Source organism: Crocuta crocuta, unplaced genomic scaffold, assembly GCF_008692635.1.
Source record: "Crocuta crocuta isolate KB4526 unplaced genomic scaffold, BGI_CrCroc_1.0 scaffold1, whole genome shotgun sequence".
Classification (NCBI taxonomy): domain Eukaryota; kingdom Metazoa; phylum Chordata; class Mammalia; order Carnivora; family Hyaenidae; genus Crocuta; species Crocuta crocuta.
Window position 1 is genome coordinate 6174128 of NW_027527930.1, and position 9385 is coordinate 6183512.

General features: G+C 39.6%; 1 long non-coding RNA gene across 1 annotated transcript; it reads left to right on the forward strand.

Moving 5' to 3' along the window:
- The first annotated feature begins 432 nt into the window (after nt 1–432).
- LOC144220927 (uncharacterized) lies at nt 433–6444 on the forward strand. Its single transcript, XR_013331898.1, has 3 exons — nt 433–498; nt 1061–1149; nt 6407–6444. It is a non-coding gene; the product is annotated as an uncharacterized LOC144220927 (long non-coding RNA).
- Nucleotides 6445–9385: the final 2941 nt, after the last annotated feature.

A 9385-nucleotide genomic window follows, 5' to 3' on the forward strand; every position in this document is an offset into this window, starting at 1 on the left:
AGTTTTCTGGATACCTAGGAGTGAGTCAAAATGCACACAATCAACTCTGCAAAGTTTCTGACTGGCTCCAGGACTCCTCTACTGACGGGCATTCCTAGAGCCATACTTAAAGTACTCACACTTCATATTTTGATAAATAATGTCAAATTGTTCCCAACTGTCAAGGGTGTACCATTTGAATTATTCCAATAACAATGTAAACTTGTGCCTTTTGTTAAGGCCAGAGATTATCAATCTTTTGAAGTGTCACCAGTTTCTCACAGCATATATCATAGACTTATTTTTTTTAATGTTTACTTATGTTTGAGAGACAGAGAGAGGCAGAGTGTGAGCAGGGGAGGAGCAGAGAGAGAGGGAGACATAGAATCTGAAGCAGGCTCCAGGCTCTGAGCTGACATCACAGAGCCCGATGCAGGGTTCCAACTCACGAGCCCCGAGACCATGACCTGAGCCCAAGTTGGATGCTTAACTGACTGAGCCACCCAGGTGCCCCATATCGTGAGTTTTGATTCATCCAAAGAACAAGTTATTTAGGAACTGTAGGTACAGTTGAAAAGAATCATGAAGAAAGGGCCAGAGAAAATGAAGATAAGAATCCCTTATGTCCGTTTTACTGGGGACAGAGGTCTTCAATACTAAGAGGGCATTTACTGCTACTATACACTTAGCTTTCCTCCAGTTGATGTTTTCAGATGAGACACCTTCTTTACTCCATTGTTATCTAGGGTCTGTGTGCTTTGTCTAGAGGCAGAGACAAGTTACAAGTGGTTTGGGATGCTTTTGCTAGCACGTCTATACACATACATCCAGGTAGAGACCATAACACTAAGACCATAACACTCAGAAGCAACACGGCGTCACTGCCCTCCCCAAAGAACAGAACATTCTCCCAGGCACTCTCTGCTAAGGCAGTTTGGCCAGGTCGTAATTGTCACTCATCATACCTCCCACATGCATAACTTTTCACTTCTATTTTGTAAAGTGTAATTTGAAGCGTGCGGAGTAAGAAAAAATTGTATTTCCCGGCATCCACCCCAGACAGTATAAACTATGTTCACAGACCTAATCCCCCGAGGCAGTGCTGCATTCAGATGCTTTTGGAAGTCCAGTATCGCCCAAGAAAGGAGACCATGCTCTGCTGAGATCAAGGTATTATTTGGAAAGGAAATGCTATCCTTTGCCAAAGAATATAATCTCCTTTCTCATAGCAATGTGGCAGTCTCATTCTGAGTAATACAGAGCCTTAATTAACAGAGCAGAAATCACCAAACGGTGGTTCAGAATGGCATACCTAGAAATCAGCTGTTAGGGTAGGTCGGTCATAGAATAGGAAGGGAGAAGGTGTAATCTTTGGACATCCGGCCAGATAAAGCGATGTGTTTTCCTGGATACATCACCATTTCACTTAATTACATTTGCTGTTCGAGATTGGACTGGAGCTATCCAAGATGTATATATATGCAAATAAGCCATAATCCCAGCTGTAATGCAAGCGTGTCCAACTGAAGTGGAGATCTTGTGACTCTCTCAAATTAATGTAGACAATCCACAGGATATAGCAATAGACAAAAATAAATATATACTCTTTGTGGCTTAGATTATCTGTTAAATACTAGAAGAACTGGTTGGAGAACAAATCTACACTGGACTTTTACACCAATAGCATCTGTACAAGGCTGGTGACATGTAAGCATATAAATCACAATAACTCTCCATTTTATACCTTCCAGAACACAAGAAGATTGTTCCTTTAGTTTTCATATCTTCCCCAGATTAATAATTAGACTCAGTGTCTATTAAAAGTCATTGACTGATTCATTGGCATACAAGGATTCTCCCTATTTTTTTTTAACATTATTTGTTCCCTGGGAATTAAAAGTAAGAGAGAAGAGCAAATGCATCATGTAAAATTAAAGGAATGTCTGAGCCACCTGGGTGGCTCGGTAGGTTAAGTGTCCGTCTCTTGATTTCAGCACAGGTCATGATCTCACAATTCATGAGACTGAGCCAGAGCTGGGCTCTGCACTGACAGCGTGGAGCCTTCTTGGGATTCTCCTTCTCCCTCTTTCTCTGTCCCTCCCCTGCACACACACACTTGTCCACACATGCTCTCTCTCTCAAAATAAATAAATCAACATTGAAAAAATTAAATTAAAGGCACGTTCTGTTACTGATCTGGAAACATTTATCTCTTAGAGATGACAGAGAAGTATATTTATTGATACGAAAGAAGGGCTCAATTCCAGATTTTGTGTAAAAACACAGAGATTCCTATTTTTAGGATAAGTTTGAGGAACTTCTTTCTACAGCACAAAGCACCCAATTGTCCCCTCCTTTCTTACCAGGCTGCATCTCTTTTTCATCCAAAGTCCCCTTTGAAGTCACTTGTGGCTCAGCACAAATAAAAGGCAAAGTATGGGGGATAAGCATCTAGCCTGAGATGAATAGCAGACTCTGCCCCAGCCTCAGGTGTCAGGCAGCCAGAAAAAGCTAAAGATCTACCACAACCCAACAACAAAAATGTAGGGAATGCCTGAAAAGCAACAGAAGCTGGCCAGAGATTTTCTCAATGGCATAAGGTGTCTTAACAATGATAAACGCATCTCATTGCTATTTAAAAATGTTATCTTTCCCTGGAGTCCCTAAGCATTTAGAGAATGGAGCCTAGATTCCTTTCCAGCTTGTATGTGCAAGATTCTAAATCAGCACCAACGAAAGAAGCTTGTATTTTTCCCAAGCCTGTGGAAAGCTCCATTCTCTTGTCTGTGGAATTTCATAGGCGTATGAACTCTCTGACTCTCTAAAATGCAGCTGCTAGACGTATTCAAATGAATCCAGCTAATTTTTTTTATCTTGCAAGGGTATCAGAAAAGCAAATCAAAACAAAATCTTCTTATTTCCCCACCCATACCTGCCTGCAATTATAACCTGTTGTACCAGGGAACTCCTTTGCTTACGTGTAACTATATTTCACGTGTGGACACTGAGCTTCTAACCCTCAGAGAACTAAGGCTCGAAAAACACAAATGCATTCATAGATTTAATTTCAAGAAAGATTTGATGCTCTCCAGGGGTTTCAAGCATAATACTGCATTCTGGGGATAGAAAACTGCACAAGATACTCTCTTGTTATAGAAGGTCTTCCAGGAAAAACAGAGATTCAGATGCTTACAATTCAGTGTAAGTTGCGGTAGGAAGAAGAGCTAGTTAATACCAATGATTTTAAGCGATGAATTTAAAAATAGCGACCAGTGTCCACTGGAAAAATGTTTGGCCTTCCTTTTCTAAAGACAGAGTCCCCGGTTTTCATTGCTTTTGAGTAGTTTTAAATGCTCCCTGTATTTATGCAAGCTGTTTAACCTTTTGGCCAATATGTTTACCTCTTTGCGAATCAAATAGATTTCATAATAAACTCTGCCAGAGATGCACACTATTTTAAGACTTAAGGACATGGGGCTGAAACAGAGGATTCTCAGTGAAATCTTTGGTGCATCCTGACTACAGGATGTGCTCGACTGAGTTCATCATTTGGGTGGCATTAGCCACAAATAGTGGAAACAGAAAGGTATTTGCAATGCAGGGCCCAGAGAACACTGCTCTGCTCCTAAGACAGAATTAATTGCGGGCACTTATTTTCTCTTAGAAGCCTTGTGCGGCAAGCGCGGGAAGCGATTGGGGTAAATATGTCATTGGGGTTGTCCAGTGATTGCTAACCTGGATAAAGGTTAAAGCACAGGCACATCATTCTTTGTACCTTTGGAAACAAAGAGATAGCACATGAGATAAAGACCCTGATAGTGTTTCCACTTGAAGCAATAGACATATCTTGTATACAAATTTTTATTTTGGGGGCGCCTGGGTGGCTCAGTGGCTTAAGCGTCGACTTCAGCTCAGGTCATGATCTCACGGTTTGTGGGTTCGATCCCCGCATCGGGTTCTGTGCTGACAGCTCAGAGCCTGGAGCCTGCTTCAGATTCTGTGTCTCCCTCTCTCTCTGCCCCTCCCCCAGGCCGTGATTTCTCTCTCTTTTTCAAAAATAAATTAACATTAAAATTTTTTTTAAATTTTATTTTTGATACTAAAACCACAATATTATGTTCTTGAATTTGTCTCACTTTGTCTCTGCATTTCAGGCTCTATCATAATGGAAAACGTCAAATGACATTCACAGTTAGGCAAACACTCACTGAGGACCTACTATGTGCCAGGGATGTCTCAGAGATAGTTGCCATCTATAATTAATTGGGAAAGGTCTTAAGTGGCTTAGACTAAGAAGGACACTGCTGTCTAGTATGGAATCATTAGTTTGGGGGTTGGGAGGGAGGAATGCCAGTGTATTTGCTGAAATTATGCTTTGGTTTGAGGGAGAGTTTTTGTTTTTATTATTGTTTTTACATTCCTGTTATGGTGTAATAGGCAAAGTTGAGACTGTTTCCTACCTTCAAGCAGAGCATAGTCTAGCAGTCTAAAAATGTGTTTAGGCCTTTATACATTTGTTCATTTATTTATTCATCTGCAAATGATTTCATGCTTATCTATTATGAAATAAATGAAATATAACACATGAAATGAAAAGAGAAGAACATTTATTTGGTGCAAAAAAAGAAGACACACTGTTTTCCCAGGAAAAATATACATTCTAGTGAAACATCAATTAGATCATATATACATGAAATAAGCAGAGAAAATATCCGTGAGTGCTAAGAAATATCCAAAGATGGAGAAATCTATGTGGGGCAGATTGGTTTTTTATTGTTTAATAGTAGTATTATCTTTCCCATAAGAGATCTTTCAATATTCACAGTTCTCATATAAGACTGAATATGGAGGTGATGGACACTACACTTATCATAAAGATAAGTGCCCACAGGTATACTGGTAACTTGTGTGAATTGTCATAAGTATTCTCTGAAACGACTTACTGGTCATCTTTATTCTTCTTTTCTTTTGTGCTTTGCGAACTCATTGTTCTATAGCTGCTTCCCTTGGTCTTTACATTTCTCACTAATATAAAAAAAAAAAAACATTCCTTTGAGGGCACCTGTGTGGCTCAGTCGGTTAAGCGTCTGACTTCGGCTCAAGTCATGATCTCATGGTTCATGGATTCAAGCCCTGCGTCAGGCTCTGTGTTGACAGCTCAGAGCAGGGAGCCTGCTTCAGATACTGCATCTCCCTCTCTCTCTGCCCCTCCCCACTCGCATTCTGTGTCTGCCTAAACATTAAAAAATGTGTTAAAAACACCACAAAAACCAAAAGACATTCATTGTTAACATGCATGTTGATAAATGTCATCTATTGTACCTAAACCATCAAAGGATTATGGGAAAAGGGCCCAAATCCAGCTTATGTTCATTGTTACACGTGCAGCCAAGTTTTTCTATAGTTTATTCTTATTGTGTTACATTAAGTCCACTTTTTAAATTCTTTTCCATGGCTTTCTTGACAAAGACAGAATGGAAACATGCTAAACCATGAAAAGAAAGCTCTCCTAAACCTCAGACTAACCTTGTCCTCAGCCCTCTGCAGATGTGATAAACTAAATTCTGCTCTTAATGTCTAATTGCTAGAGCCCTCAGTTTATACACACTTAAAGGATCTTGAATACATAATGTTTTTTAAATAGATATCCTTGGGAAGGAAAGCCTATAAATACCCTTCTCAACTGACATGTGTGCCTTTTACTGAATATTAAAGGACTACTGACAACATATATAATACACACTATACTTGCCCCATTTGTCAATTTGTATTTGTATTAATTAAGTCACTGAAATGCATTTTTATTTGATTCTTGAAATAACCAAGCATTTGCATCTGATTTGCTTTCTCTCCAAAATAGATACATGATTTTTTGTGTGTGTGTGGAAAAAAATGCAGTGTTAAAAATCGTAGCTTAGTGGGGCACCTGGGTGGTTTGCTCAGTTGAATACTCAACTTCAGCTCGGATTGTGATCTCATAGTTTGTTAGTGTGAGCCTCACATCACCCTGTCAGTGCAAAGCCCACTTCGGATCATCTGTTCCCCTCCCTCTGACCCTACCCCGCTTGGGCTTTCTCAAAAGTAAATAAATATATATTTTTTTAAATCTTGGCTTAAGTAGCAGGATGGCACAGTAGAAATTCCTGGAAAACTAGATATGACTGAGTGGCATATATGAAGGATAAGCAAATATTCCATCTCTAGGAAATGTATATTTCTGAAAATAGACTTTAAGGTTGCATCCAATAATTTGCATCACAGGCAGAGATGTGCATCAGTGTAGAGCTACTACTCCTGAAAGATCATTTGGGTTACAACTCTGGCCATGAAACTGGAATTAAACAAGAATTTTCTTAAAAAATATCTCTACAGCCAGGAAAGATTGGATTGGAGGGTCTTCATCTTTTTTTTTTTTTTTCCCCCTCAGATCCTAATGGAGCTTCTGTTTTTTACCTTGCTCTCTGGCTATCTTCCAAGTAAGTATGTTCACACTGCTCTTTCTTTCCCAGATTTAGTCTGGATTCACACTTGCATCTGACAGTCCTGAATATACATTTGTACTGCTCAACATATGAAGCTGTATTCATCTATCTATCTATTCATTCAGCCAGTCAATCACTTATCCATTATTTGTCCATTCTCATTGAGGGAGTTGTATTTCCCAGCATTGAACTAAATGCTGAGCTTATAAAGATAATAAGTTGTCAGAGATATGACCTTGGGATATTTTTATTTGTTTTTCCCTTAAAATATTTCAGTATTTTAGACAGGTTATTTAATTTTCCTTTTTAAACATTTTATGCCTAAGTTGGCTATATAATTTCAAGCATTATACTTCATGTTGACTTATTTTGGGGACCACCTTAATAAAGATTTGAACCTAGAAGATATTCAGTGTCTCCAAAAGATAGGTTGATGGTGGCTGCATTGCAATTATGGGCTTTGAATGTTTATCATTTCATTCAATTCTTCAAACACTCAAGTGAGGTAGATATCATTATTACCCTTATTTATTAACTGTATTATCTCTACTTTATAGATAAGAAGCAGAAATTCAGGGAGGTTAATAAATCTGCTAAGATCACATGGCTAATAACTGTCTGAGTTTAAACTCAATTCTAGTCATCGGGCTCTAAAACCATCTCCTGAACTAAATCACTGGGCTCCAGGGTGAGTTCATTAGGGTCTTCAATATACTGAGTAAACTTATCAAAATGTTACTTATTAATTTGAACAGCATCAGGAATTATTCTCAGTCATCTAGACTGGTTGGGCCTTTTGTGACATCAGGAACGCATGGTCTACAGATCCTAAACCCTGCCCGTTTGTTCTCTCCCCCAAATGCCATACAAAAGATCTCTGTCAGTTGGAAGGCAAGTGAATTCTCATTTTGGTTTGCTAGATAGAGTCATGTGAGGAAAGGAGAAAGCTTTGCCAAAGGGGAAAATAAAAACAATTCTTGCTTTGCAAAACAATGGTTAAGGTTAATTCAAGCAGAGGTGTGTTCATTTAAATATTGTATAAAGTAATATTTCATTGTAGAAGTATGATGAAAGCCTAGGTTCTATAGCTGAAAACTCTTGGTTCCCATCCTGGCTTTATCACTTATTAGCCATGTAAATTTAAACTGAAAGTTGTCTACCCTCTTTAAGATCCTTATTTTATCAGTATCATGGGACATCATAAATAGTCACTTTATGGTTTTTGAGAAGATTAAATGAAATTATATGTGTAAAACTCCCAGAACAGGGCTTAGCAGAGAGTAAATATTCAACAATGTGGCTTTTATTGCCACTTTTTGTGATTAATGTTGTTGAGCACGGGTCTGCATTGCATTTCTTGTTCCCCGCAAAGGGCAGTCATGCAGAACCAGATCCGACGGGAGTGATTCCCAGCTATCTTTAGCTTCATCTTCTCACTGTGATTGAAATCACACTGGCCTTCTCCAACTGTGTTTTTTTTTTTCCAACACCACTAAGCAATTAACTCAATTCTGATACTGTCTACCTGGAGATAACATCAGATTCCACAGGTTAAGGCCCAGTCCTGCAAGACTGATCCCCCTTGCCCACCCCCTCATCCCCATATTTCAGATGACAGTTACAAGTTCAAGTTGTCACCCGTGCTTCTGACCAACCAGCCACAGAAGGGAGGTTCCCGCAAAACTTCTAACAACTAATTTGTTAGACTAGCTCACAGAACTCAGAGAAACACTTATTTTCTATATAACAGGTTTAGTCCAAAAGGATAGAACTCGGGAACAGGCCGATGGAAGAGATGGGTAAATTGAGGTAATTGGGAAGGAGTGTGGAGCTTCCAGATTTTCTGGGCCCACAACTCTTCCAAGGGTTCACCATCCCAGAAGCTCTTTTAACCCTCTGGGTTTTTATGGAGGCTTCATTACATAAACATGGTTGATTAAATATTACTGGCCATTGATTATAAACTCCGTCTCTAGCCACTCTCCCTTGACCGCAGGGAGATGAAGTCATAACCTTCTAATCTCCTGGCAGCCTCCTGCCCTTCTTAGGTACTTTCCAAAAGTCATCTCATTAACATAAACTTAGGTGTGGTTGAAAGGAGTTTGCTATGAATATCCAAAGACACCTTTATGGCTATTAGCTCTTAGGAAATTCCAAAGGTTTTAGGAGTTCTGAGCCAGAAACAGAGACAAATCTTATTCTAAATCACAGTATCACAGCTTCTTATAATTCTTCAAAGGTTCTCTCCATCCTTAGCTACATCACATAGGCCTACCTTCCGCCATTCTTCATCTAGATCCCTCTCATTCTTCAATCCTCAGTTTAAATGTCACTTCCTCAGAGAAATCTTCCCTGGCCATGAACCCCCAGGCTCTATTAGGTATCCCTGTATCATTCCCTCAGTGCATCCTATTATTTCTCCAAATATGTATTTGTTTAACATCTGTCACTCCAGCGACACTATGTGGTCCATGAAGACAGGAACAATGCTCTCATGGTTAACTTTATGTGCCAACTTGACTAGCCATCAAGTGCCCAGCTTAAACATGATTTCTCTGTGAGAGTGTTTCCAGATGAGATGAGCATTTGAGTCAGGGGACTCAGTAAAGTAGACTGACTTCCCCTGTGCCTATGGCCCTCATTTTATCTGGTGAGGCCCTGAATAGGATAAAATGGCGGATGAAGGAGGAGTTTGCCCCTTTTTCCTGCTTCACTGCCTGAGCTGAAACATCTCATCTCATCTTCTGCTCTCTGACTGGAATTTATACCTGGGGTTCCCCTACTTCTCAGGCTTTTGGACTCGAACTGAATTATACCTCTGGCTCTCCCAGATCTCCAGCTTGCAGACAGCTGATCTAGGATTTCTCAGCCTCCATAACTGCGTGAAGCAGTCCCTCAAAAGAAGTTTCTTTTTGTAAAATATG